Source organism: Manis pentadactyla, chromosome 17, assembly GCF_030020395.1.
Source record: "Manis pentadactyla isolate mManPen7 chromosome 17, mManPen7.hap1, whole genome shotgun sequence".
In the NCBI taxonomy this organism is placed as follows: domain Eukaryota; kingdom Metazoa; phylum Chordata; class Mammalia; order Pholidota; family Manidae; genus Manis; species Manis pentadactyla.
Genome location: NC_080035.1, coordinates 54,586,446 through 54,614,429, shown reverse-complemented (window position 1 = coordinate 54,614,429; position 27,984 = coordinate 54,586,446). Strand labels below are relative to the sequence as shown.

Genomic DNA, 27,984 nt, shown 5'->3' with positions numbered 1-27,984 from the left:
CAATCTACAAGAAGAAAAAAAAAAATGGAGCAAAGCACAGAAGTGACAAATAGAAAACAAACACCATGATGGTAGATTTAAACCCAAACACACCAATAATCACATTAAATATAAATTATCTTAACACCCCAATTAAGGGGTAAAGGTTATCAAATTGATTAAAAATAAAAAACAACACAAGATCCAACTATACTTTCTACTATACAGACAGGTTAAAAGAAAAAGGGTAAAGATATACCAGCCTGACATTAATAAAAAGAAAGTGAAGTGGGCGTGTTAATACCAGGCAAAGAAGAGTTCAGAATAAGGAATATTTTAAGGGCTAAAAAGATTCATTTCATCATGATAGAGAGGTCAGTTTATTAACAGCATACAATAATTCTTAATGTTAATCTACATAACAACAGGGCTTCAAAATATATAAAGTAGAAACCAACGGAACTGAGCAGAGAAATAGAGGACCACACATTTATAGCTCAAGGTTTTAACACCTCTCTCAATAATTGATAGGAAAAGTAGACACAAAATTATTAAGGATGTAGAATACGACAAAAATACCATCAATTAACTCAATCCAATTAAAATTTATCTACTGTTGTCCTAACACTTTACTCAACAACAAGACAACACAATTCTTCCCAAGTGTGCACACATTTAAACAGATAGAAGACATTTTGGACCATAAAATACATTTTCACAAATGAAAAATCACTAAGATTATACAACACATATTCACAGATCATAATGGAACTGAACTAGGAATCACTACCAGCAAGATATCTTGAAATTCTAATATTTGGAAACAAAAATCACACACTTTGAAATAATATATGGGTCAAAGAAGAGATCACAAGGAAAATCGGAAAACATTTTGAACTGAATGAAGATGAAAACATGACTTATTATTTATGGGGTGTAGGTAGGTAGAGGGAAATTTATAGCATTAAATACTTTTATTAGAAAAGCAGAAAAATATAAAATCAATAGTCTAAGCTAACACATTAAGAAACCAGAGAAACTTAAATGCAAGGTAAGCAGAAGAAAGGGAATAATAAAACTAAGAGCAGAAATAAATGAGAGATAACAAGAAAAGAGGAGTGAAAATAGTGAAACTAAAACTGGTTCTCTGATCAATAAAATCAATAAACTTATCATCAGAATAATCAGGAAAAAAAGAGAAGACACAAATATCGGGAATGAGAGCTGGAACACCATTGAAAGAACACTGTAAGGATGATAAGGGGGTATTATTAACAATTCGTGCCAATAAATATGACAAGTTATATGAAATACACTCTTTGAAATGCAACAACTACCAAAGCTCCCTCAAGAAGTAACTGATAAGCTGAATGGCTCCACATCTATTGCACAAACTCAATTGTAGCTAAAAATCTTCCTAAAAGAAAATTCCATGACTAAGTGGGCTTGCTGGTGATTTCTACCATTTAAGGGGAAAAGAATGCACATTGTAAACAAATACTTCCAGGAAATAGGAAAAGAAGAAATTCTTCCTGACTCATTCTTTGCATGTATAATTACCCTGAAACCAAAGTCATTAAAAGAAATGAAACTATAGACCAATATTCTTTATGAATTTAGATAGAAAAATTCTGAAAAAAGTTTTAGCAAGTCAAATCCACCAATATATTGAAGGGAGAACACATCGTGGCCAACTGGAGTTTATCATTGGTTTATCATTTGAAAATCAATTTACCATATTAACAATAAAAAGAATATGGGAAATCTGTGTATCTTCCGCTTAATTTTGCTGTGAACCTAAAACTGCTCTAAAAAATAAAGGCTATTAAAGAAATATAAATCATATGGTCATCTAAATACATAGAGAAAAAGCCTGTGACAAAATACAATATTTATTCATGATAAGAACTCTCAGAAACTAGGAATTACAGGGAACTTTTCTATCCTGATAAAGAGCATTATGGAAAACCTATAGTTAACATTAAACTTAATGGCTGAGTGAATGCTTTCCCCCTAAGACCAGGAACATGGCAAGGGTGTCCTCTCTTACCCCCTTTATTCAATATTGTATTGGAAGTTCTAGACAGTGCAACAAGAAATAAAAGGTAAACAGATGGAAAAGGAATAGATAAGTCATATTTAATCAACATTTCAGTGTTGGCAAGGATTTCAAGCAACTGAAACTCTCAGATATTGCTGGTGGGATGCAAAACAATACCACCATTTGGAAAAAGGGCAGTTTCTTAAATGTTATACCTGTACCAACTACACAGCCCAGTAATGCCACTGCTGGGAATTTACTTAAGAGAAGTGAAAGGAAGTGTTTATATAAAGCCTTATCTGTGTATATTTGTAATAGTCGAACACTGAAAATGATCCAAATATTCCTTAAAAGGTGAATGGACCAACAAATTGTGGCTTATCCCTACAATGGGATACTAGTTATCAATAAAGAGCAACAAAATATTGATATGGGTAACAACATGGAAGAATTTTGAAATCACTAGGCAGAGTGAAAGAAGCCAGACAAGGGTACTAACACATAATTTCATTTTTATAAAATTCTAGAAAATGCAAACCAATCTACATTGACAGATAGCCAGTGGGTGATGAGAATGGGTGATGGATTAAGAGAGTATGATGAAGTTTTTGGGAGTAGTGGAATGTTCACGGCCATTGTGGTGAGGGTTTTTTGTGTGTGCACATGCTGAAACTCGTGCAGGTGCAGTTTCTTACATACATGCAGTGTATGCTATGTCAGTTACAGCTCAACAGAGCTCTTGTTAATTTAGCAAGCACGAAGCAGAAGGTGGAAGATGATGTTCTGGGGACTTTCCGTGCTCCTGAAATTTCACCATATAAGACTGTTGTTACCTGCACTGCTTATATCCAAGTTTGGCCCTATTTTGGTGTAGACAAATAGTTAATCATAGTTCAGGATTCCTGTGGGAGGCTTCCAAACATGCAATGTATTTATTTCAAATGGACCAACTGTTTCTATGTTACCTTGCTGTACCCAGTCTCCAAGAAAGAACTGGCAGTAACCACGGCACTAAGCTCCTTGTTCCAAAAACCGGGGAATCAGGTATGAGGCAGCTTAAAGAGCTCTTATTTTTAATCTTATTTTTCCCCCAAATGAAATATATATACCCTGCGTAAATGCTTCAGAACACTGAGAACGAACACAGATGGTAAATCAAATTTAGGGAGGAGGGATGTTCTATATTACTCCTAAATGCCAACTTCAAAACACTAGATGGCTCCCGTAATGTATTTTAGATTGGAGTTAAAAATAGGGCTCCTCATCAGAATTATTGAGAAAGATGACAATCATTTTTCAAGCAATGAGTGCATCCATATGGACTCTTGCTGATGAAGAAAAGAAAAATGCAGTGCAGACAGAATAAAAACACTTTTTTAGATTAGTACCTGTGGCTGTTTCTTTCTCATTAAGGATTATACACACCATGTAGAGCCTAATCACTTGGTTGCTGCTAAAGTATTCAGGAATATTCAAAAAGTGTGACTTGGATTATTTCAGAAAAGAAACAATAAATTAGAAATATTTTAAAAACATGTATTTGACAGTTGGCGCTGAAAGGTTGCAGAATATGCCACCCCAAAATATGCCTGTAGGAGTTCAGGACATGCCTCCCCAAAATATGCCGCTTTGGCATATTGATTATTTTGAGTCAGAGGCACTTGAAAAACAAGAAATGCAGGGAGAGGCTTTCTCTGAACTCCTCTGATCTGCCTAAAGGCAGATACCCCAAAAGGAACTCAATCATCATAGATCGCCTCTCCAGGAGTTTCCTCAACTGGGAAAACTAACTCTTGTCACAGGAGAGGGGACTAGAAGTGGACACCTCACCCAGACAAACTTCTTCAATAACTGTCCTATCTCCCATGTGTGCTTCTAAGGGCACATTGATATGTGTTAAAAATCATTTATTCTCCCCTAAGGGACCTACACCCTCCCTCCCCTTTCCCTATTAAGATGGTACTTAAGCCTGAATTCTAGGCCACCTCCAGGAGTTACTCATTTTTCCCTGGGTCTCTCCCATGTATACATGAGGTATACATGTTAATAAACTTGTGTTTGTTTTTCTCTTGTTAATTTGTCTTTTATGGTAGAGGGTCTCAGCTAAGACCTCAGAAGGGTAGAAAGAAAATTATGTTTCCTCCCTTATGGTATCATACTATAAATAGCAGTAAACAACTAAATGGTCAACCTTAACTTCTGCTGAGACCCGCAGGCATATTGATTATGTTTTGGATGTTTTGGAATGACTGTGGTGCTGAATTTTGGGAGAGGCCAGACACATGCATTGGCTGAAAGTTAAAGAAACAGAAGAAGAAGAAAAAACACAGGTTTTGGAATTGATCATTCTCAAATATTGCAGACTTCATTCTCTTTGTGTGTATATAGTAGAAACACCCATATCTATATCTGCAGAGTATCTTAGAATTTGTAAACATTTTCATATTTATGAGTGATTTGCAAACTGTAAAAAAAATGTGATACACTTTTTCTTGAAATGAAATACTATGTGGATGTACCTTATGTAAGAAAATATAAAAGTGGATTTGCTCTGGTTGAACAAGGGGCGGAGTTTCAACCCTTCCAATGCCCCCACCACCATCTACACCTTCTTCCCCTCAATAGGGTCCCTTCTTCACGTAGCACAGTTTAAAAACCTCAGCTATACACTATTATTATTCAATCAAGTACAGGACTTAGAATGGGCATTTATATGATAGAGAATTTTAGAAGCCAAAGGATTGTGTCTACACTAAGATTACATGTTTACTTATTCAGGGGCTTTATTCCAAGAGACATACGGTCCGATTTCAGAAAAGGTGCTATTATGGGGGTGCAAATGGATATTTTTTCCCAGCTGGTCTGTTGGCTGATTGAGGAGATCACTTGTTTCCATTTCCCTGTCTCTAACATGGTTATATTAATTAATATCAACCTTTCTTCTGTTTTCAAGGATGCCAGGGAAGGGATTCAAATTCACTGGATGAGTCATTTTGCAAAGCCAGAGAGAAATAATAAACCTAATTTGAAAATGGATACGGGCAAAGAAATTTCTTTTTATCTTAGACAAGCTAACATTTTCCTTGATGCCAACTTTTATGTAAATCTTGGCTTAGTGACAAATAATGGAGTTATCTCAAGTTTTGGATTTGAAAAAAGAAATTGCTAGTGGAGTGGTGCACAAGGGGATTCTTCTAAAGCAAATGAGCACCCGTTTTCTTCTTCCAGGTAGGGGTGATATTGTTCTCCTGTCAAACCCTGTCTTCCTGGAAGATGGTCTTGGCTTCAGCTTCTTTAAGCTCCACAGGGATGGGCAGATCTCACTCGTATATGCTCATGATCTTGACCACCACACTAAGCCTGCAGGTTGCTGTGCTATGAGAAGTAGGTTACTCATACTGTATTCAAGTTTGGTGATTTGGCTCCTGACATCAGCTACCATTATCTAGAAGATTCAGTTCGGGATTTCAGGCCAGGTGTGTTGGGTACTGACAGGCATGAATGTAATTGTGGGAAGGGCTACGAAGAGAACTTATTTTGAAGAATCTGATTATCCAGGAGTTGGATGAGTCAGTCATTTGGGTCTCTACCTCCTTCCGGTTGCCTGATTTTTGTCATGAAGGAGAGGAGAGGAACAGTACACTGGCGTCTGTCTGGGTTGGCAGCCCCGGCAGATTTGGTGCAAGAGGGAGGTGGTGGAACTTTTGGTTGTACATGATTCCTGGGTTGTGGTGATTTCAAGTATCCAGTTTTTTCCTATATATTTCAGGCTCTTTGAGGAAGAGGGGTAATCAGTACACTCATCTAGGACAATGGATTCCAGACTTTTGGATTTTCATGGATCAGGAAAATTTCAAACAAAGTTTTTCGAGTTACTGGATTTCTATTTAACCAAATAAAGTCCTTAAAAAAAACTCCTTTTGTCTTCATTTATCATCTCACTAACAAACTGACGTTTGCATATCCCTGCCTCCCCCTACATGAAGGGAGGATTTAATCTACCAAAGGCAATCTTAAATTTAAAGTTTGGCTTCATGAAAAAACTCATTATATTATCTTTACTTTCTCATTTTGCTGTGGAATTAGGAGCATTCTGTCATGGACTAGCACTTGGGAACTCTGGAATAGCCCGGTGGGTATCTTAGGGGTGTACTTCATGTAGCATTAGTAGGTAGTCTACATCATGAGCCTATTAGGAAAAACAGTTTCAAGCAAGGTTTTTGAAGTTGCTAACTTTGATGAGGCACTCAGGACCTTGTCAATAAGACTTTCTACCTTCCATATTTTGGATGGTTTTTTTGGTGATTAGGGAGATACCAGAGGGAAGAAGAAAAAAAGGGCATCATCTTCTTCCCAGATTATGGACTTAATTCCAGCACAAGGGGCTATTTTGTCTGTGGTTCTGTTAAGGGTCACTCACATGGCACTTTGTTCAGTCCCAAGGGCAGCTCGTGTGTGGTTCCTGGTGCATGTGGAGGAGGCAGGGGTTACAGGAAAGTTAAGACTTAATTAAAGAGTATCAGAGACTTCAGTAGGAAATGGGGAAATCAGGACCCTCCATTCAGTCACTTCATAATTACTGCATTCTTGGTGGGGGAGAGTGTCTTCCTTTATCAAGATCATTGTTAGGAGGGCAGCATCATCAGAGGTGGGAGTAGGGCTGCCGTGACGTGGATACAGTCCAGACAGAATCAAGGCGAGGTCAGCCCATGCTGGGCAAATAGGAGGATCAGAGGCATCAGTGGTCACCAGGGTAAAGGACCAGAAACAGCAGAGGAGGGTTTTAGTACTAAAGTACTAAAAAACAGGTACCCGACTCAGCCCAGAGAAGGGAGAAACCTGGGAATCTCCATTTCCACGATGCCTGTGGTTGGGCCGTGGGGTCAAAGATTAAAAAATAATAATAATAGACTTCATTTTTTAGAGCAGTTGAGGTTACAGATAAATTGCTCAGAAAGTAGAGTTCCCATATAAACCCATCCCCCCAAAACAAAATTTTTCCCTATGATTAACATTTTGCACTGGTGTTGCTATAGTCCAAATGTTTGTATCCCCAGTCCTGCCTTCCCCACCCCCTCATTCATATGTTGGAAACCTATGAATGTCCAAGGTGATAATATTAGAGGGTGGGGCTTCTGGAAGGTGATTGGGTCCTGAGGAGCCAAATGCAATGAGTGCCCTTATGAGAGAAGCCCCAGAGAGATCCCTTGCCCCTGCCACCATGTGAAAATATGAGAAATTTGCAACCCAGAAGAGGCTCTCACTCAACCACGGTGGCATCCTGATCTTGGACTTCCAGCCTCCAGAACTGTGAGAAATAAATTTCTGTTTTTTATAAGCCACCCAGTCTGTGGGATTTTGTTATAATGGCTGGAACTGAGACATTTATTATAATTGATGAAAAATTTGTTATGATCAATGAACAAATATTTACATATTATTATTAACTAAAGCCCATGATTTACATTAGGGTTCACATTTTGTGTTGTACAGATCTATGGGTTTTCACAACTGTATAATGATGTGTATCCGCTGTCATATCACAGACTAATGCTGTCACTGCCTTAAAAATCCCAAGCTCTACCTATAACCTCTCCTTCTCCCCTCAATTCCAAGCAGCCAGACTTTTTGCCAGCTTTATAGTTTTGCCTCTTCCAGAATGTCATGCAGTTGGAATCATACAGGATGTAGCTTTTTCAGAGGACTTCTTTCACTTAGCAATGATGCATTTAAAGTCCCTCCATGTCTTTGCTTGGACTGATAGCTCCTTCCTTCCTTTCTTAAAATTATGAATTGTGTTAAAATATATATATATGATAAAAATTGCCATCGCAACCATTTTTAAGTGTATAGTTTAGTGGTGTCCAGTATATTACATGGCTGTGCAACTGTCACCACCACTCCTCTCCACTTTTTTTTATCTTGCAAAACTGAAACTCTGTACCCATTGACTACAACTCCTCATTCACCCCTTCCCACTATCCCCTGGCAACCATCATTCTACCTTTGGCATCTTAATGTAACTACTCTATGTATGGTATGTAGGTAGAATCATAGATTATTTTTCCTTTTGTTTCTGGCTTATTTCACTGTGCATAAGGTTCATCTGCATTCATCATGTGTCAGAATTTCCTTCCTTGTTAAGATTGCATAATATTCCATTGTCTGGTTATATCACATTTTGTTTATCCATTTATCTGTCAACAGATACTTGGGTTGCTTCCATATTTAGGCTGGTGTGAAATGTCCTGCTATGAATACAAGTGTGCAAATCTCTTTGAGACCCTGATGCTGGGTCAAATGGCAATTGCATTTTTAGTCTTTTGAGCAACCACTACACTGTTTCCCATAGTGACTACACTACTTTACATTCCCACCATCAGGATACAAGGGCTCCAATTTCTTCACATCCTTACAAATATTTGCTATTTTCTGTTAAAAAATTTTTTGTTGAAAGTAGCCATCCTAACGGGTGTGAGGTGGTGTCTCGCTATCGTTGATCGTTCATTTCCTTTTATCTCTGAATAATATTCCACTGTATAGGTACACTAGAGCTGATTTATCCATTCATCTATTGAAGGACATCTTGGTTGCTTTCAAGTTTTGTCAATTATGAATAAAGCTGCTGTAAACACCTGTGCATAGGTGTTAGTGTGGACGTACATTTTCAGAGCATGATCGCTGGAGCACATGGTAAGACTGTGTTCAGAGTCGTAAGAAAGCACCACCTGTCCTCTAACTACCATTCTGTATTACTAATAAGGATTACTTTTGTGGTCATTACTCTTGTTCTGTATCCCTTGCCTTTCCTTCCTTGTGGCTGCTGCGTCTTGGGATGGGAAAACTGTATATGCATCACCGACAACTGCCAGAGTCTTACTTTTATGCTTCTGCAGTATGACCTTCACTCAAACCAGCCCTCTGGGGACTGAGTAAAAAACTGCTTGGCTTTGGGTTCTTGCCACCAGAATTCATTTTCTTTAGAGATTAAAGGATATTATGAAAATTAAAATTCTGAACACTCCCCAAAATAAAACTCACAATGCCGAACCTAAGGTACAAATGACTAATATTCTTTTTGGCTATGCTTCCTTGCTGCAAGTGGTTGAATACATTGCAATATTTGGGACCCTTTCTTCCATAGAAATCTGTTTATTTTTCAGATAAGGGAAAGTGGTAAAGGACTCTTCCTGAAAGTTTGGATCTGGAACTCACAAGTTTAAAATGCCAGCTTCTTCAGGACCATTCAGAATTGTTTTTATAGGTAGAATTTCTAAATGAAAATGACCCTTAATAGATACAATCCAAACAGAAATCTCTCTCTCTCTATATTTGTCCTCGGATTGCTGTATGTATTAGCCCCAAATGACAGCAATCCTAATGTTCACCAACAGTAGAATGGATAAATCAAATGTATTATCTTACTCTATTTATATTTCTTCTAGACAGATCTATCTCCATTATTCTTCTTTAAGTATGGAAGTATATACTAAGTAGTTACTATCTTAGTACACTTTCCTCACTGACATTCATTTTACTCATGTGTGTGTGGTATATACGACTTATTTTGCTAGGTGCCAGGAATATAAAGAAGGTTAATGCAAAATACCAGCTCTGGTGGGCTTTATACTCCTAAGCAGAAAAGATACATTGTCAGGAAAAGTAAAGAATTACATGAGTTGAATCACAAAATAAAACAATAATAAGAAAGATGTGTGATAAGGCAAATGACCTCGTGTCAAAGTAATAAGTATGATGAGCTCAGAAGAAAAATCCTTGTGAACTGGAGTGCTCTGGTTTAGCCTTTTGGATAGTGAGGAATTTGGTTTAGACTTTGAAAAAATAGGTTGATGGAGAGCCCTAGAGTTTGGGGGCCTTGTGCAATATCATTTATGTTCACGGGTCAGTAAGTAGATCAAGCTAGCAGGAGTGTAGGCTTAAGAAGTGGGAAATAATATTTGACAGGTGGGTTGGTCAAAATCTTGTCTACTGTATTAGTTTTCATTGCTGCTGTAAGAATTGCCACAAACCTAGTGCCTTAAACAACATATATTTATTATCTCACAGCTCTGGAGGTCAGAAGTCCAAAATGGGTCCCACTGGGTGAGAATCAAGGTGGCAGCAGTGTTGTATCAAATTCTGGAGGCTTTAGGGGACAGTCCATTTTCTTGCCTTTTCCAGCTTCTAGAGGCTGCCTGTACCTCCTTGACTGTGGCTCCTTCAAAGCCAGTGATGTCTTCTGGCATCTTTCTCCCATTGCTCATTCCATCACTGACTTTTCTGCCTCCTGCTTCCACATTTAATGACACTATCTGGGTCATCTAGGATAATTTCCTTATTTTTAGGTCAGCTGATTAGTAAACGTAATTCCATCTGAAATCTTAATTCTCCCTTGCCATGCATGATGGTTGGTTTTATGAGTCAACATGGCCTGGGTATACTAGTCTTCAATTGAACACTATTCTAGGTGTTGCTGGGAAGGTATTTTGTAGGTGTGGGTAACATCTACAACCAGTTGACTTTAAGAAAAGACAGTACCCTTGATAATTGGGGTGGGCCTCATTCGATCATTTGAGAGATCTGAAGCAAACATGAGGTTTCCCTGAAGAGGAAATTCTGCCTCCAATCTACAGCATCAACCCCTGCCTGCCAGTTAAGACTGTCGGCCTGCCCTACAGATTTTGAACTTGCCACCGTGGGCAACTGGTGAGCCAATTCCTTGAAATGAATGTTTCTCTCTCTCTCACATTCTCTCTCTATAGTTTACATACAGTCTCTATATACAGATATATATGGATTTTATATAAAGTTTTTTTCTTTTGTGGTAGACAGAATATTGGTCCCCCACTGAGAATATATATATGACACCCAGCTAAGGAGTTTGATTTCTCTTCACCTTTAAGGAGATGTCATAGAAGAGATTTGAATGGGAAGTGATATGTTGAAAGATTACTTTTACAATGGTGTGTGGTTATATGGAAATGGAAAAGGACCAGAAAAAGGTAGAAACAAATCTAGATATGAGGTAATGTGGTTCTGGGTCAGTGTGGGTGGCTTTGGGAATGAAAAATAGACTAAAGTTTTCAAAAACTTTGGAAATAAGAATGAGCAGAATTGCAATGAACTTTATAGAGAGGTAGAGGGCAGGACAGAAAGAGGATTTTGAGCCTGAGTCACACTGAAAGACATCCAGCTAAGGTACAGCAACCATGCCAAATTTAAATAGGTAGCATTTAATATAAAGAACTGTTACCTAGTAAAGAGGTGGCTCACTATTAATAGGGGTAAAATAGAGCTGTAGGGAGAACACAGAATGTGACTGGAGAAATCAGCTATTACATTCATGATGGGGAATGTGAACAAGAAAATAACTTCAGAAATGTTGTAGAGATCCCTGCCCTCCACAAGTTTAAATTCAGTCCTCTTTGGACAGGGCATGGTAGCCACAGAAAAGGTATCCTGCCAGCGACTGGGGAATGTGCTGGAAGCCTGTGAGGGCTGCCTAGGTGAGTCACAAGGTCCACTGCATGACGCGTGGCAAGCAGCACTACAGAAGAAGGGAGGGTGCTCTCTTCTTTGGCCTGGCAATGTCCTGCCAGTGCCCCCTGTTGACAAAGACACATATCAAGCTAACTGGCAAAGAAGTCTACTGGGTTCAGTTCCATATTACAAAGCAGGGTAAAGAAAGGTGGATTTGTATCTGAGGAGCATTAAATTAGCAAGTAGCACAACTTCCATTATAAAAAAAGGAAAAGAGTTAATAATAGAGAATATAGATGATAATTCTTTGTTCATATATCTTGCCTTTCACCGAAAATGTGACAGTGTTGCACCATGGTAAAACCCTTAATAAAACATATCTTTGGGAACAGAGAATAGAAAATAAAAGTATGCTAACTTTACCAGAGGAGCACTGGAACCTGAAGAAAGCAAGAAGACTGGCAACCGAGGATTTTATGGGTCAGGGAAAGCTGGGTACAGCTCACTGTATAAGACATTTTCAATTATTTTCTACATTATTTGTGCTGTTTGTGTGGTGGAAGGAGTGAACAAATGTGAGTTGATTTAATGAGACTAAAGAAAAAAGCTGCCATACTGGTTCTTGTCTACCTGTTCTATGTATTCTATGTGTGGATCACCCTGACTGCCTTTCGACTGGTTGAAGACTGTCTGTCCAAGTCAAATATTCCAGCTTTCATTCATACTAACGGCACTTACCAAAGACATGGACCCCCTGCTCTGCTATTTATTGAACATGTGGCCTCAGTCAAAACTTCATTTATTTGAGAAACAGGTTCTAAATTTGTAAAATGAAGAGTCTGAACCTGAGATTTCTAAGATTCTCCTGTCTCTGTAAAAGCTTTGAAAAAAATTCCCCTTTTTATAGTCCTGTTTTCCTCATGAATTTTACAAAGCTTTATTATGCATACATCTGCCTCACACTATTATTGTCTGGGGCTGAACTCTTTAACGTGGGGTCAGAGGGAGGCATACCTGAAACTCCCCATGTAAGATGTTTCCGTGAACTTTTTGGAAAACACAGCACACTTTCTGAGCATGTTGGGTTCAGCTCTGTTTAGCTTATTTTGCCTATAATGTGTACAGAAAAGGAGAACAAATGGCACAATACATAATTGGAGAGGAGACATCAATCAGTCTTCTGTCATCTGGAGTGTAAATTTTGAAGGTGGAACTTAGATAATTTTCATCTTCTTACTTGAGAGTCATCCAGTTAGTGCTGCGGCCATCTGTGTACTCAGAAGATGCTGGTTGAAGTGAGAGGCTTTGTAAATTCCAATTTCTGGTAGTTACATTTTATTATTTTGAAAGACTAGTTAGCCTGGCAAAGTTAGACGGTGTTCTGGCCTGAGCCTCATTAACTTTTGTTAACTTGATTGGTGGTCACAATGAACTCTGGATCATATTTGCTAATTTTCAGATTTTAAACTTTCCATTTTATTCCATACGTCTAAAGGGAGTAGGATTTGATTCACATTACTAAGCTTCAAAAGTAACTTTGGGTAATGTCGAGTGCCAGCTCAGAAGCAATGCATAGCCCCCTTTGGAGGGAATGCTCTGCCTGCATGCACTGGTGAATGGGGGGCCTCTGGGCATGGGGTGAGCACATCTCCACTTCCCACCTGGCTCCTGCTTGCGACCAGGACTGGGAATGGGCCCAAGGACTGCTGTTCTATAGGCTGGTCAAACCTTTCTTTGCGCTCTATTTCCTAATGTTAATCAGTTTCTCTCTTTTGAAAGTTTGGATTTAAAACACAGAGAAAATATGCTGAAACCCAAATATTATGACAAAAGAGGCGGGAGAAACTTATGATGGGCTGTGCTTGAGGTAAAGTCAAGAAGGTGGAGGGGTGGGGGGTGGCTGGGTAGTAGAAATGATGAGTCAGCAGGAGTTGAGTGATCAGGAGATACAGAGAAAGGAGATAGAGTGTAAATAGAACAACCAGCCAAGGCCAGAGGGAAAAGAAGCAGATTTGCTATTTAGAACCAAGCAGTGGTCCCAAGATTTAGGGTGCACCGAAAAACCGATTGCCTGATGACACAGTTGTGTTTTACCTGCTACAAATACTGTAAACATGCTCTTGGCAGAACTCTGGTGTTGAGTCTTGGTAACTGCTGATACTTACGTAACCATATAAATATGGTGTTTCTCTTCAGTCCTAGCTGGACACTTAATACCTTCTGACTTTAAAAATGTATTATTATTTTACTTTTCCTGAGGTAGCTCTCTTCCTCTCCCATTCTCAGCAACTATTCAGACCTTTGATCAGCTGCTGCCCCTTCTACCTTAGTAGGCAGACTTATTTTCTTTGTTAAGAAAATGAAGGCCATTGGTCTCTATTCCTGAAACTTCTCTATGTTTGATAGCATATGTTATATATACTTACAAGGTATATATGAGGCTTAATATATATTTAAATATTATAAATTTATTAATTTAAAACATACACATGTATATAAAAGTTATGATGTCATGTAATTATGTGAATAAGTTACATAACCTTTGTTATGTATCAACTTTGAAATAATATATTCTTTTGAAATGTTTTACTCTATATAATGCTTAATATATACAGAACTGTGTTAATCACTCTTTAGTTGAAGGCTGTTTCTCTAGGACAAGAGAGAAGGTGAGGGCTGATGCTTGGGCGGCCAAGTCCACCATTCAGACAAAAGGAAATGTAAACCAATATAAAAAGAAAAGACAGATGAACTTCCATATTCTACAAGCAGTAACGGCACAGTGCTCAAAATGACTTGATGAAAAATTTCACTTTGTCTCCTCAATCAGCCTCAATTCCACCAGATGGGGCTCTAATATTCTTTTGGTTCAGCAACTGAAAATTAAAAGTCATTTAGTTTTATCTTTAGAGAAGGAAAATCTATTTTCCATTATTAATCTCCGAGAGAATTTACCTTAGACAGGATTATCCTTAATAAGCATTATCATTGCTTAGTATCATTAATATTATAAGGTGATTTATATATGTAAGTGGCTAATTTGCTAAAAATCAAGGCATCCAAGTAGTTGAAATAAATCAGTTCGAGCAGTTGTGCTAAATCCTTTTGCAAGCTTTCTTTCAGGAAACAAAGACATTTATACACAAATGAATGTGTATTAATTAAGTGCTGCTCCGTCTTTGGGTTTACTGACATAATTTAAAATGTGAGTTATTAAAAATTGCATTAAACCATTATGAAATTTGTCACAACTGCAATACACTCAGTCCAATACAGCTATTTTGATAGGTTATGCTTTAACCTAGTGTTGGTAATTGAGATATTTTTTTTCAAGGCAAGGTGTGGATTCTCCAAAGAAAACATTTTGCTTCTATTTTTCTGAGGTTTAGACTTGGAAACCTGAGTCTTTTCTTGGACGCCTTCTCCATAACTCATAACTTTTGCTCAATCTGCAATTAATGACCGCCTGGGAAGTCAATCTGACTTCTGATTTAGAGAGGGTGAATCAAATCACAGGGCTGACATTGAGCTGGATGAGATTACACAGCCGACCCTTAAACAACAGGGGTTTGTCCTGCACGGGTCCACTTACACGCAGATCTTTTTCATCACATACATCGGAAATTTTTTTAGAGATTTGCAGCAACTTGCAAAAACATTTTCTTTTCTTTTGTTTACTATTATAAAATATATCTCACACACAGAATATGTGTTAGTCGACTGTTTATGTTATCAGTAGGGCTTCCAGTTGACAGGTTTAGTAGTTAGATTTTTGGGGAATCAAAAGTTAAACATGAATTTTCAACTGTACAGGGGTCCCTACTCCCTGCGTTGTTCAAGTGTCAACTGTGATGTCATCCTGCTGAACGGTCCTGAGTTAGGACCAGGGGCCATGGTTTAATAATACTTCAGGTCAGCCAGTCATGAAACGCCACCACCGCCAGTAACAAAGGTAATTGCTCACACTCACCGAACGTTTCTGTATTTTGACTATTTTGTTCTCCTCCTGTAGGCCTCTTGGTCCTGGCTGAGGCTCCCTTTGGTGAGGAAAATTCTCCTGGGAAGGCGGCAGCTGAGTGCCTAGTGGCGAACACTCCCAGCAGCTGGGGCACGGGGGCACATCCGTCCTGTGTACCTGGGCTCCCGCAGTTGCACGTTGCAAGTCAGCTCAGCGTGTGGCCCCCGCGGGGACACTCCCAAGGTTGCGCAACGCCGCAGGCCTGTTTATGCCGCAGTCCGCCTTAGTCCCGGTTTCGCTGTCCGCAGTTTCAGTAACCAGGGTCCTGCGTGTGGAAGCAGATGCTCCTCCTCCTGACGAATCGTCAGAAGGTGAATAGTAGTTTCACGCTACATCACAGTGCCTACGTCACACGTCACCTCATCACGTAGGCGTTTGATCGTCTCACAATCTCACAGGAAGAAGAGTAAGTACAGCCCGATAGATATCTAGAGATTAGGGCAATTATATTGTTATAATTGTTCTATTTTATTTGTAGTTATAGTTGTCAATCTCTTATTGAGCTTACTTTATAAATTAAACTTTACCATAGGTTTGTATGTATATATAGGAAAAAAACAGTGTCTCCAGGGTTCCCTACTTTCTGCGATTTCAGGCATCGCTTGCGGGGCTTGGGCCATATCCCCTGTGGATGAGGGGAGACTTCTGTACTAATCTTTCTAAAAGGAAAAGTGTTTTAAATTGTGAAGATTACTAAAGTTTTATTTTCAGTATGTGAAGCCTAGGAAAGCTGTCAGTATGTAAACAGACAGCCCAAGTGGCCTCCCCCCCACCCCCCCCACAACACTTGTGGCTGAAACATTAAAAGTTTCAGAATATATATGCTTATTGAAAAAATTAGGTGTATTTGTTGTATCTGGTGCCACGCCCTGCGATAGGAAGGATTGTGAGACTTCAAAGGGCTCGGAACCCTCAAGCCCACCCACCTGGGGAGGGGGCTTGGCCCAATCAGCTGGAGACAAGCGGGTTCCAGAAGGCCTGGTAATAGCCAGTGTGGAGGGCCTCTTGCAGGCTGGGAGGCCCTGAGAAGACTTCCGGGGGATTCTCTCCCACCTGCCCACCGTTAGAGCAAGTGAGGCTGTGATTTGTTCTGGCCACGTGGCAGGGCCACAGGAAAGCATCAGGCACTGCTGAGCTTGTTTGGGCAATAAGGATCCTCGCGGGAAATGAGAAGCCGGGGAGCAGACAGCCCCAGGAGATCTGCCCAGAAGGCAGTCAGCCTCCGGGAACTCTGTCAAGATAGTGAGAAAGGAGTCACACTTGGTGAACACTTGTTATGAACCAGACTGTGACACATGGAGGGCTCAGTATGTGGGAGGCCAAGGAGGACAAAGGCTGTGGATTCAGATAACCACCGTTAACCTCCTGATTCTGTCGTTTCCCAGGCTGACAGTTCTGAGTAAGTGACTGAATCCTCTCTAAACCTCAGTGCATGAACTTTAAAATGGAAGTGCTTGCCCCTTCTTAACAGCCTTTCAAAGGACTGACTGAGATGACTTGCATAAAATGCTTGTTTTACAGGGAGGAGGGGACAACTTCCCAGGTTTACCGAGCTGGTGAGAGGTGAGGGGATACCCACTGAGTCTCGGATTCCAAAGCCCTGACTCTTCTCACAGTACCCGGTAGAGATAGGCAAAGATGAGACTAGATTGAAGGCCTGGGTTTATGTCACTTCAGCACCTGCACCTCTCGGGCACCGTTTTCCCCTGCTCCTTCCCCTTGATGACTCTCCTGGAGCACCGGCTGGCTCCAGCCTTAGAGTGTTAGCATTAGCTGAAGGGCAAGCTGGGATTCCATTGCCCCAGCTACTGCCTGACTGACTCCCTCACCTTCAAGTATTTGCTGAAACCTCACCTCTTCATTGAGGTCTCCCCTCACCACCCAACCACCAGTGGAATTCCCAATATACATTTTTCTTTCCAAAAGCTATACAAGGGCAACAATCCTTGTCTGTCTTTCCCCCTCCATTGATGTCATGAGTCATGGCCACTTGCCCTTGATAATCCAGAGCAGCCAAGCAGAATGGTCCTCCAAGAGTCGCTTCCAGCATCTTTATATGATGGGAATGGTTAGTATAGGTGCTTTCCTGGCCAAGGGTTCAGCCCCAGGTCTTAGTGAGTGTAAAGAGATGTGGGGGTTCAAGTCCTGGCCCTTTTAATCTCTTTGGATCAAATATTCATTATTTTTCATTCATTCAAAGTGCCTGCTGTGTGCCAGATCCTGTTTGTTGCCCTGAAGCTACAATAGTGAGGTGACCTGTAAAATCTGTTCTCACATGGCTTACATTCTAATGCGGGGAGACAGGCAATAAGTAAAACATAAGTCAGTTTTAAAACCCTAGAGCACAGGCAGAAGACAATGTGGGCTGTAGCCTGTGATGGGGCCTGCCTTTGACCTTTGAAGAAGTCAGCAGAGCCCATTAGGAGTGCCTTGTATGCTGACTTGAACGTTAATTTTTATGTTTGGTTATGGCTTTGACGGTGGCTGCTGTTTTCTGGTACAGTGCAGAAACAATACCCCCCACATATTCTTATTTTACCTTTTGGGTTCATGATGCACATCATGGTGAGACTAGACCAGCATCTGCTTCAGGTGACTGTGGTAAAAATAATCATAATACCATTTGGTTTTCTGATATATTTCTAGAAAATTGATCATAAAATATGAGATTGATGATAGAGTGTGCACCTCTGTAGTTCTATGAATTCTGTGATAACTGGGTGTTTGAAAAATGGGTAGCAAGGTCATAGCAAATAAAAATAGACTTTTTAGGAAAAGCTGTTTGAGTTTCCCTGATTAGTGATTGAAATCAATTTCATTTAAGTCAAACCTACAAACTTCAAAAAAATTCTTTGAAAAATGTAATATGTAATACAAAAGTACAAAGTACTGTTAAGAACTGTAATAGAGTCTGATTCTATTTTTTGATGTCTGACTGCTGGCAGCTTTCAAGCATCAGCCTCCCTCTTCTTCTGTGCTCCATGCTTAGGCAAGCTGATGAGAAAGCCTGGGTGCTGCCTCCTTTGGTATTGGCAGGCTCGAATCAGCACAGGGTAACCCTCACCAGCCCTACCTCCTAGCCACAATGTAAACTAGGCTCATTTCCCTACCCTCTCAGGTTCTTTTTGGACCAGTGTCCCCATAGTGCTTCAAAATGTGCCTAATAACCCTCGTCATACTCTTAGTTTGTGTGTGGCATCGGCAGTCGGGACACTCAAACCAAATTTTGAGTGAGGTCCACCTGACTCTAAAGAGTGGACACAACAAGAATAGCTTTCCAGAAAACATCAGGTGGAATACCCTCTCCCTTGTTTACTGTTTATAAATATCCATAAATATTTCACTAATTTGGCTTATTTTCAACAACCCTGGTGCAACCACAGTCTTTAGCAACATCCAGGTTGACTGTCAGTGCTTGTCTTCCAGCTGCACCTGCTTCTGAAACCAGCCCTGAGCTTCCAGGGATCAGGGATTAGATGTGTTGTGGGACCCATTGTGTTTGGCTAAGCCCAGGACACGCATGTATTCTCTTGAGTCCCTTCCCTTTAGTCCTGTTGAGATGATCCAATCCATATGCTGCCTCAGTCTCTCTCCTTAGCCAGCAGTTTTGACTTAAACCCACTTCTGTTAGAGGAGAGTCTTAACATTTCCCCCATCTGGTCTCCACTCTCTGTTGTCACCAGCACTAACTAGATGGTCTTTTGATGGACTGATTACCTAAGACCCAACCAGCTGTTGAATCTCACCATTCAGATAAGACCTCCCCAGATGTTGAGGTCTGCCCCAAGAAAGAGGTTTGCCATGCTCCTTTGGACAGTGGGCTGGGCTTTTTAGTTACCCTATGTGGGGACTGGCCCTATAGTGTGGGCACGTTCCCCAGCCCATCTTTCTCAGTCTTGGCTTCTATATTCCTGCGTCCCTTACATCCCAACATAAATTTACACCACCCACCCATGCCCTGAATGCATCCACACAGACACTTTCATTCTAGCTGTGTTACTTTTGTCTTAGTATGCCTGATGGCCAAGGCTGCCAAGTAATTTTGCATATGGCTTTATATTTTGTGTTTTCCTTGACTAAATTCTTATGTCATGATTCTACATTATGTTTATTTATTCAGTCGGTCAGAGAATTATCAAAATATATATCCTAGTCATATTTGCCCCCATCCATAGCTATTTGTAACCATCCTGTGAGAACTTCGTCCCTCTTTTTACAAGGTTGGGGGTGGGATCTCCTGGTATAAACCGGTTGTAGGTGGTGGCTGGTATATGGCAGGGCTGTCCTTGTGCTGAAATTAGAGGAGACATTGCTTAATGCATGTTTTTAGTCTGATCGCATGTTATGAACATGTTGTCAAGAGTTATCTTAATTTCACATGAAATAGGAAGGGCCATTAACATTTGTGCAATTGTCGATGACAGTGTCTTAACTGCAGAGCTGATTATTGAGCACACAGAACCAGGCATCGGTTTGCCTTTCCTTGCACCATGCAGATGACGGGTAGGCACTGAGAAAGGTGCTGAAGTTAGGGCAGGAGGTGGGGCTCTAGGACAGCTCAGTGGTAGCTCCAGAGTCTGAGGGCACTAGCTCTGACCTGGTAGGGAAACTGAATACAGAGTAAGATGTGCCTACAACCAGGTGCTCTGTGTGGCCTATGCTTCAGGTGCAAGGAGTTGCAGTTAATAATCTAAAATAAGAGTGTCCTGCTTGAACAGTCTCACAAAACATATTTCACTGAAGCATATTTTTGGTTTAAGAACATCAGTGCAGAACTATCTTCTGAGACTGAGGAGCAGCATTCTGAAACCAGGGCCACATTGTAAGAATGATCTTGTGACTAAGTCTCCCCATTTTGCCACTTGTGTTCACAGGCATTGCTCCTACAAACCAGTGGGAGGAAGCAGGAACACAGTGTTCCCATTTCCCTGTACTTGAGTAGAGAGACAAGAGGCAAATGAGGGGTTTTGACTGAATCAATTAAGTCCAACACATTTCAGTGGAAATTTAAAGGTGTGAATGTTTGCAAAATTTAGATGAACATTTTATATTCCCCAGCTCCACCTGTTGAAATATTTCTCCTTCTTTTAGGCTTATCTCCAAAGCCTTCCTTGAAGGCTTTCTAGATTTCCATAAGATGGTGTGCAGCCACTCCTAAGCTCCATGACTATTTCTTTGAGAATCTCACTTAAAGCACTGGTTTGCCCAAGGTCATATATTTCTTTCAAGACTCGTTATCCTCATAGTGGTTTGTGGATGATATGAACTTGATGAGGCTGATTAGATCACAGAAAACTCTGAATAACAACAATTTATAATGCAATGGCTTCAGTCAGGGGAACTTTAGTTTACTTAGTGATGTTCAAAACAAAAATATCCTGGATGATGGTGGGTCCATAGAAGTGGCAAAGGAGGGAATGGGAGCTCCAACCTCAGCCTCATTGTTAAGATGTGGTCAGATAGCTGCTTCCAAGAACAGTCAAAATCTTGCTATGGAAGCAGGAAGCAATGTTTTGATTTTGGGGGCAAAAGTGTGCCCGAGTAAAGAACACACAGTCATTGGTGGTGGGCTCTAAAACTGCTGATTTTCTCCTCTTAATTCACTAAAGCGTTTAACTGCAAAGGAGTGCTCCCTGCCTGACCAGACACACTCGGCTTGAGGTGCTGTTTTGTATTGGATCCTTTCTTGATGAGAGCTTCTCCCCTGGGAGTGGTGGTTGGCAGTGGGGCTTACCGCAGAAAAGTCCCTGAGAGGGCACATGACAGGAGAGTGAGAATCCTGGCATGTCATCACTCAGGCTGATGAGAAATGAAATGGTTGCTCAGGACAAGTTATGGAGCTGTAAATGATTGTTATGTCTGATTTCTCTGCTCTTTCCACCTCCTCATTTCTGACCTTGCAGGACTATGAATGGACTTAATCAAGGCTCTTGATTATAGGAGAAAGCTGTGATTAAGATTTAATAGTCAATCATGGCCAGAGAACTCCTTGCCAGCAGACACTGGACTGGCTGGATGTGTGGTGCTTGCCTCTTTCATGTGATAAAGGACGCCTCTTCCCTTCCAACAGCTACAGGAAGTGAAAATTGGGTAAGTGATCTTCTTGGGTTGGGGTGGGGAAAGGGGAGGAGGGAGAAGAAGTAAGTCCCCAAATACAGGCTTACCAATTTTATTGTAGTGCTGTCAGGGACCTTAGTGCTTACAGAGTTTTGCCTCCCATTGGACTGATTAATTCATTCAATAATGTTTACTAAGTGTTTACCATGTGCTTGGTAGTGGGGGTACAATAGTGAACAAATCAGATAAACAACTCTGCCTTCATGCAGCTTGTGTGCTAGTAGAGGAAGACCCATAGTAAGCCCATGCACAAGCAAGTTACGTGATGCAGTAGAAAGTAAAGGACCTTGGGTTAGTGGGGTGGATGAGGCAAGTGTTTTAAATAGGGTGGTCCTCCTTGACGATGGGTTGCATCATATTTGTCGAACACTTGTGTCAACAAATAAGGGAGCCTCTTTCATTTTTTGGAGTACTTTCCTAGAAGCCTCTTTTTGTGCATTGAATTGGATCTGCTTTTCTGTAATGGGCATCCATTGGTTTTAAGGCAGCTGAATAATATAGCACAGGATGCGTGGCTAAGGTCATAGGCTCTATAACCACACTACCTGGGCTTGGTTCCAGTTTTACCAGTGACCACCTTGGGCAAGTTGCAACTCCTTCATGACTTGGTTTTCCTGTATTAAAATAAACATAACGATAATGGTAATACTACCTGCCTTGTGGGATACGTCAGGATTGCCTGAGTTGTATAGACCAGTATTTGGTATATAACATGCCCAATAAAGTATCATTTAGTAATACTCAGAGGGTGTTGTGAAAATGGCATAAATGTATGACAGTGTCTGCATTAGATAGGAATCAGTGAATATTATTCTTTCTGTCTCCGAGATCCATTATCCCTTCCTTTCTTCTTAATTTTCTTTCTCCTCCTGCCACTCCCTGTTCTTTACAAAAGCTTAGCCACCATCTCAGAGGTTCTATTAAGAGGCATGAGTTCTATAGATATTTGCAGATTTATCAAGAAGCTGATGACTCAGAGCTTCTAAGACCCTGACTTGCACAGCCCCCCTTCCAAGGGAGGAGCCCTAGCAATGTGTTTATGTGGTTCTGTTTTTTGAAAAAAATTGCAAAAGCAGGATATTCTTATGTTTTTTTCTCTTAAAAAGAGACACCCAGATTATTTAAATGTCAGTCCCCCACAGAATCTGGATCTGTCCCTATTGTTAGGTAATTATTTTATTTATTTTTAATTTATATTTAGAAAAGATATAGGAGGAAAACAGAAGTGGTGCTCAAAAAAATTTCTAATTTCTCTGATTCCCTGAAGATCCTATCCCTAAAAGCAACTACGAATTTTTTTGCATTCTAATAGGAAAAAAATTTCATAAACCAGTACAGTAGGTATATATCTCTTAAACCTTTTACAATTTTACTGCCCACTGTTATGAAACTTAACTTTTTGTAATATGTATTTAGGAGACATCTCCATATTTGTAAACACAGAGCCATCTCATTCTTTTTATCATCTAACATTTCATCATTTCAACATATTACTTTTATGATACATTAAATCCATTGTTGATTGATATATGTCATTTCCATTTTTTACTATTATAAATAATGATTCATTGAATATCCTCTTACATAGATTTGAATTGTAAATTTGTAAGTCAAGTAAGAAATAGGGCCCATAATGAGGAGAAAAATCAATTAATTGAAGCTGCTGCAGAATTGACTAAGATATTAAATTTAGTGGACAAGTACCTGAAAATAGTTGGAACTTTATTCTGTATGTTGAAATGGCTAAAGGAAAGGTTGAACATGTTTAATAAAGGCTTGTAAAATATTAAAAAGACCCACATATCTAGAAATAAAAATTACAGTATCTGAAATGAAAAAACACTAGATGGGATTAAAATCATATTCATTGCAGAAACATGCTAGTGATGCTGAGGAAATATCTATAGAAACTAGCCAAAATAAGACAGAAAAAAACACTGAGAAAATTGAAGAGAGCATCGGTGAGCTGTGGGAGAACTTTGGGTGAACTAATATATATGTAATTGAAATATCTGTGGGAGAGGATAGGGTTGAAGATAGAAAAATTATTTGAAGTGATAATGGATGAATACTTACCAAATTCTATGAAAACTGTAAACCCATTGATCCAAGATGCTCAGTAGACCCCAAGCCCAAGAAACATGAAGAAAATTACACCAAGACACATCATAATCAAAATACTTAAAGTTAGTGATATTGAGAAAATCTTAAAAGCACCCAGAGGAAAAAAGAACATGTAATGTACAGAAGAAAAGGGTAAGAATTAGATCAGATTTTCCTTAGAAACAAAGCAAGTAAGAAGGTAGTAGAGCAACAGCTTTAAAGTACTAAAAAAAAGCCCATTCAATGTAGAGTAGAATTATTACTTAGTGAAGATGTTTTCCATAATTAAAGAAGTAAAGACTTTTGAGGCCAACAAAAGCTGAAAGAGTTCATCAGCTGCAGATCCACAGATCCACCCTGGGAGAAATGTTAAATTAAGTCCTCCAAGCAGAAGGAAAATAATATCAGGTGGAAACCAGGATCTACCTAAAGGAATGAAAAGCACTGGAAATGGTAACTGAATGGATAAATTCATAAGAATTTTTCTTATTGTTTAAATCTCTTTAAAAGGTAATTGATCGCTTAGGCAAAAAGTATTAACAATGTAGTGTGTTGTTTTCAGTATATGGGGAAGTAAAATGTATGACAAAAATAGAACAAAGTCGAAGAGAGGACAAGTAGAATATATACTGTTGAAAGTTCCTATAGTATGTCTGAAGTGGTATAATGTTTTAAGGTCAAGCATGATGTCTTAAAGATACATGCTATAAAACTTAACACAATGGTTGAAGTAACAAAACAAAGAGCTTTATTAATAAACAAATGAAAAACCTCAAAAGGAACGTCTAACAATGTAGCTAAAGAGAAAAAAAAGGGAACAGAATACCAGTAAGGCAAATAGAAAGCAATTAGCAAGATAGGAGATTTCAACCATATAAATAATCACATTCAATATAAATGGTCTAAACACCCAATTAAAAGGCAGATGTTTTCAAATTAGATTAAAAACGACAAGATCCAACTATATACTGCTTATAAGAAACACTTTAAACACACTTTAATTATAAAAACACAAATATATTTAAAGTAATGAAATGGAAAAAGATATACTATGTTAACATTAATCCAAAGAAAGCAGAAGTGGCTATAATATCAGACAAAGTAGATTTCAGAGCAACAAAGCTAATGATGAAGGGGTCAGTTCCTCAAAAGGACACAAAAGTCCTAAATGTTCATGCACCTGATAACAAAGGTTAAAACTGAGTGAAGCAAAAACAGAATGACCTGCAGTGAGACATTAACAAATCCACACTTAGAGGTTTCAATACTCCTCTTTCAATAATTGGTTGAACAGGTCAATAGAAAATCTTCAGGGATATGGAAGACAATACTATCAACCAACTTGACCTAATTGGCATTAATACAACAATATAACAAACATTCTACTCAACAACAGTATAATACACGTTTATTTTTCAAGTGCATATGCAAACAGTTACCAAGGGAGACCACCTCTGGAATATAAAACCAGTTGCATTATATGTAAAAAGATTCTATCATAAAAAATATGTACTCTGATCAAAACACAAAGATTTCTGGAATTCTCTGTATATTTGAAAACTTAATACTAATAAAAGTAGAAATAAAAAAGGAAATTAGAAAATATTTTGCAGCACATGAAAATGAAAACCTAACATGCAAATGTTTGTAGCATACTGATAAAATAATACTTAAAGAGGAATTTTTATCAGTCAGTAGAAAAGAAAGGACTCAAACCAACAACTTCAGCTTCTACTTTAAGAAACTAGAAAAAAAAAAGTGAATTTAATCCAAAATAAGCAGAAGAAAGGAAATTGTAAGATTCAGTGTGGAAATCAATGAAACAACTGAAAAATGACTGAGAAAACTGAACCCAAAAGTTGGTTCTCTGAGAATATAAATTAAAATGGATAATCCTCAGGTCAGACTGATCAGGAAAGAGGGAGAAAATAGAAATTAACCAATATTGTGAATCAAAGAGGTGGTATCACTATAGATAATAGATAATAAGGGAATACTCTGGATAATTTTATGGCAATAAATTTGACAAGTTAGATGATACTGACAAATTTATTTAAAGACATAATTTACAATATATATTACACACACATATAATATGTACCATATGTATACATAAAACTTGAATATCTCTCTATTACATATGTTACCACATATATGTTACATATATACATACATAAATTAAATTTGTGGTAAAAAATCCTTACAACAAAGAAAACCCTTGTGCCAGATGCTTTCACTAGTGAATTCTGCCAAAAATTTAAGGAAGAAATAATAACAATTCTACAAATACTCTTTTAGAAAATTTAAGAAGATATAATGCTTCACAACTGATTCTTTGTGGCCAGCATTACTCTCATACTAAAATCCATGAAAAGACATAGTAAGAAAAGAAATTGTATTTTAAGGAAAGACCAATATTTCTCATGCACATAGATGCAAAAAATCTAGACAAAATTTTAGCAAATAAAATCCATCCACACACACAAAAAAGTTTATCTGAGTGGAGCTTATCCCATAATGCAAGGTTGGTGTAACATTTGAAACTTACTAATGTAATACACATATTAACAAAATAATAAAAGACAGACCATTTGATCATCTCATTAGGAACAGAAAAAGCACTTAACAAAATTCAGCATCCATTCCTGATATGAACTCCCAGAAAACTAGGAATAGATGGAACTCTTTTAATATGATAAAAGGCATCTATGTAAAACCTAATAGCTAACATTCTTAATAGTAAAAGTCTCAATGTTTTCTTTCTAAGATAGGAACAAGGCTATGATGTCTGCCCTCATCATTTCTATTCAACATTATACTAGAGGTCTAGCCAATGCAGGAAGGCAAGAAAAAGAAATAAATGGCATCTAGATTATAAAGGAAGAAGTAAAACTGTCTATTTGCAGATGACATAATTTATGTAGAAATATGATGAAATCTGTAAAAGAGTTGCTAGATTAATAAGGGGTTTAGGAAAGTTGCATATTACAAGATCAGTATATGAAGATTAACTATTTTTAAAAACTAGGAATCGATAATCCAAAATTAAAATATAAAACAAATTAGCATAAAAATATTAAATACTTAGGGATAAGCCTGACAAAAGACATGCAATGCTTGTACATGGAAAACTATAAAACACCGTTGAAAGAAATGAAAGAAGACCTGAATAAATGTGTTTGTTGATCAGAAGATTAAATATTGTTGAGAAGTCAGTTCTCCCCAAACTGATCTATAGATTCAACACAATTTCAAACAAATCAGCAGAAAATTTCTGTGAAAGTAGGCAACCAAATTCCAAACTTCTCATGGAGATGCAAAGAACCTAAAATGAGAAGGGCAATTTTGACAGTGAACAAAAGTGGAGGTAATACTACCTGATTCAAGAATTATTATAAAGTTACAGTGATAAAGGTAGTGTAGTATTAGCATAAGGAGAGACCTATCAAAGAAAAAGAAAGCCCAGAAATAGATCCATGCATATATGGACAGTTGGTTTGCAATAAACAAGCAATGGTGATTCAGAGGAGAAAGGATAACCTTTCCAATGTGTATGTACAGTGACATTTGTTGCTGTAAAAATTAAGAAAAGTTTCTTTGGAATCAAGAGATCTTTAGTTGCCTTGGAGCAGAAATACTTTTTTTAAACAGCTTATTGAGGTATAATTGAAATATAAAAAAACTTACATATTTAATATATATGATTTGATGAGTTTGGACATATGCATATGCCTTTGATGCTAATACCACAATCAAAGTAATAAACATATTCATCACTCCCCAAGTTTTCCTTTGGTACCCCCCTTTTTTTGTGGTAAGAACACCTAACATCTACCCTCTGAACAAGTCTGTAAGTGCACAATACGGTATTGTCAGCTGGATGGACTATCTTGTACAGAGGTTCTCTGGAACTTATTCATCTTGCATAACTGAAACTTTATACCTAGCAAACAATTCCCCATTTTTCCCACCTCCCAGCCTCTGGCAACCACCATTCTCTTCTTTGCTTCTATGAGTTTGACTAAGTAAAAATCTCATATAACTGTTAATACAGTATTTGTCCTTCTGAGACTGGCTTATTTCACTTTGCATAATGTCTTCCAAGTTCATCAGCAATTACTATTTTATGTCCACAAGGAGAGTAATTTATGTGAGTGGCTGGTTCATAGCCATTAATCTGGGGAATGTGTGACAGAGGCTTTTATTGTGCGTTGCTTAGCAAACCAAGGAGCTGAGGGACGAGTCA

General features: G+C 38.6%; 1 long non-coding RNA gene across 1 annotated transcript in view; it reads left to right on the top strand.

The window, feature by feature from the left end:
• The first annotated feature begins 15,795 nt into the window (after positions 1–15,795).
• LOC130681414 (uncharacterized) overlaps positions 15,796–27,984 on the top strand; it is a 155,494-nt gene continuing 143,305 nt past the window's right edge. The window contains exons 1-2 of the long non-coding RNA XR_008994553.1: positions 15,796–15,924; positions 21,422–21,608. This is a non-coding gene — a long non-coding RNA (uncharacterized LOC130681414). The remainder of the gene's footprint in view (positions 15,925–21,421; positions 21,609–27,984) is intronic.